Here is a 2,996-nt window from a genome sequence, read left to right as displayed (position 1 = left end):
CATGGATTGCATATTGAAGATTTACACCATCAACGTAGAAGGTGTCATCTCCGCTGTGATCAGCTTGTTCTGGTTCCACATGATGAACTGACTTTCTGCGTCTTGCTACTTTTTGGGTAGGCTGAACAGCTCTGCACCGTTTCTTAAAATGATTCCACTTTTTGCATGCATGACATGCCCAAAAGCTGGACATTTGCTCTTTTTTGCAGCATGAGCGCCCCCACAGTTAGTACAGTTAGTAACATGCTGTGTTTCAGACCTGTCTCCTTGTATTTTCATTTTATCTCCTCTGTGCTTTCTTGTAAATTTGGGCTGGAGCACATCAACATTTGATGCAGATTGTTGAGGAAAAGCAAGTGTTTTATTATGCTCTTCAGTCATTTCATGAATCTGGCAGACAGATATGGCTTTTGCTAGCGTTAAATCACTATCACGCAGTAGCTCTTTCCTTAAATTGTCATTGTTGATGCCACAAACTAGTCTGTCTCTTATTAGTTCTTCACTCAGATCGCCAAATCTGCAGCTTTTTGCTTTAATCCGTAAATCACTTACATAGCATTGAACTTGTGTCTTTCCATCGTGACGTTGGTTTGAGGGCTGCACATCTGTCTGAATTTCTTTTTGAGACACTCAGGATCCTCCTTCGATTCTGCAGGAATGAGAACTCGTCCTCCATCGCCGGGCTCTCTCACTTCTGGCGCGTAAACAAAAGACCGCTCCCGTTCTATAGCTTCGGGACCTGCTAAGTTGAGCAAATGTCCTATTATAAAAATGTCATACTCTTGCTCAAAAATGCGCCAATTTTCAGCAACATTACCATCGAAAACAAGCGGGTCGGGCCTCCTGAATCCTTCCGCCATGTTGTCTGCAGTCCGGATACAAAAAACGCACCCACAAAATAGACTTGAGACGGGAAAAAAATACCGTCAACTACGAAGTACGTGTTCCGTCGCTTCTGACACCATGTTGTATGTTCACCAGTATGATAATGATGAAGCAGTAATCTCAGTTAACGTGGTTTTATTAACCAGCACAGCAGCAGAGAACTTACATGCTTGGATTCAATAACGGAATGGCGCCTATACCACTCAAAACATACACACACCTACACGGAGGTACGGCAAGCGGATTAGGACAAAATACCAAACTAACAGCAGGTTATCTACACTAAGGTTCCACGTGTCACTGTTGAAGTGGGGCATTAATCAGTGTGACGCCACTTGTAAACATGTTGCATGTGTGGGGTTTCCCAGCCTGAGCTGCATGGACTCCACACTGGTGAGGCACACTTTCTATAGCTCCTCTCCCTGTACTAAATTATACGTTTAAATTTGGTGTATTTGTCTTTGCTAAGTATTAGTTCTTTTGGCTAAATGCTCCCAAAGTGTTTTTGATTGCTTTGAATGAGAAAAATAGTAATTGGAACTGCATTTTATCTGTTACACCATCCGTTTGTGTGTTCCTTACTTGTGCTAAACAGGGATGAGGAGAGGCCTGCTGTTGCTGTGTGACACTGATTTTGCTGCTGCACTTTGTCTTTTAGGTATGTGTAAATGTATAGGTTTTGTTTCATGTGTATAATGAGTTCATGACCTGAGGCTGCACACTGAATAGTATTTTCAGCCATGTTGGGAAAAGTTAAAGTTGTTTGAACATGTATTGTGTAATTGATCCATCTTACTGGGGATTTAAATATTACAAGTTATTATTAGTGGCTGTTGAGAGAAACCACACTGTTGTTTTGATGGATTGTATTTTCTTTTATATATTGTAAGCAGTGCTGCATGGACTCCACACTGGGATGAGGAGAGGCCTGCTGTTGCTGTGTGACACTGATTTTGCTGCTGCACTTTGTCTTTTAGAAATAAATCCAGTTTCCAGCCAGTCTGTGTCTGTCGTCACAACGCAGTCAACCATTTGAAATCTGCTACATAAAAGTGGTGCCGTGACCCGGATTGATCTGATCAGCCGCTGCCGATCGCTGAGGTTGAGCTGGACACTTCTGACACCTGCGATATCAGCCAAATTATCTTGTGGATCCTTTTCAAAAAAATCCTCAGTGTTTTGTTAGTAGGCATTTCTCCAAGATACACGTGTTAGAGTTTAACTGGGCTACATTTACATGTATTGTATTTTTCTGGGTGATAAGCACTTTCGTATTTTTTTTGTTTCCAATTCTTTTTGTAGTTCTTGTTAATTTACTGTACGTAACATGACTGGTAGGGGCCAAGGCTCCTTTAACCTTTTCACACCAGTTGCTGGGAGAGGTTGGAGACTGTCTGGGGTAGATGAAGTTAGGGACAGATCCAAAATGTCTCATGATGAGCCATCAGAATCAGATGACATTATCCAAAATAATAATCTAGGACGAGAGTCACAAGAGTGAATGCACATTGAGCAACATATGCTAAACTGTGGCATGTAAAAATGCAGCAAGTGCAACATTGGGATTCTTTCTGTGTTTATGTATATTTTACCCTAAAATTTGCTCAGCATTTTGAATAAACTCTGTTTTAACTAATGACACACGAGCCATGTTACTGTTTCTACCTCCATACTGAAAACATCATTCTTGCATTTGGTGTTGATGTCTCATTTGGAAAACAAACTTGCACATATGGATATGGTTTTAGCAGAAAATCATCCAAAAATTAGCTTATGCTGGTTATAAAGAAATATTTTACCTAAGTTTAGTCTAATGCCAGACCTGAAAGGCTCCCTCTCTTTGCCCTCAGTTTTGCAGTTATGTACAGTATGCCTATCATTTCCCCCCTTGTAATATAAGGTAACACCTTTCTCACGGAGGTCAGCCAGTTCTGTCTTTCAGTTTAATCTCACTTACTGTCATGGCTACTGAACGGACTCACGCGCAGACAGTTCTTTTCAAGGAAACACAAAAGGGGATTTATTTACAATGGGGATCACCTTAGTGCAAAATATATGTACAGTGAGTTGGGAGGGGGTCCAGGGCTCCAGGGAGAGAAGGGGGGGGGGGA

General features: G+C 41.5%; 1 long non-coding RNA gene across 1 annotated transcript; it reads left to right on the top strand.

Annotated features, from left to right (window-relative positions):
- The first annotated feature begins 1,249 nt into the window (after positions 1 to 1,249).
- On the top strand, positions 1,250 to 2,501 carry LOC102290483. Its single transcript, XR_001337114.2, has 3 exons — positions 1,250 to 1,278; positions 1,481 to 1,543; positions 1,863 to 2,501. It is a non-coding gene; the product is annotated as an uncharacterized LOC102290483 (long non-coding RNA).
- Positions 2,502 to 2,996: the final 495 nt, after the last annotated feature.

The sequence above is a fragment of the Haplochromis burtoni genome, unplaced genomic scaffold (genome assembly GCF_018398535.1).
Source record: "Haplochromis burtoni strain Fernald_Lab_line unplaced genomic scaffold, NCSU_Asbu1 Contig_301, whole genome shotgun sequence".
Taxonomy (NCBI): Eukaryota; Metazoa; Chordata; class Actinopteri; order Cichliformes; family Cichlidae; genus Haplochromis; species Haplochromis burtoni.
The sequence above is the reverse complement of the archived record's forward strand: the minus strand, read 5'-3'. Positions and strand labels throughout refer to the sequence as shown.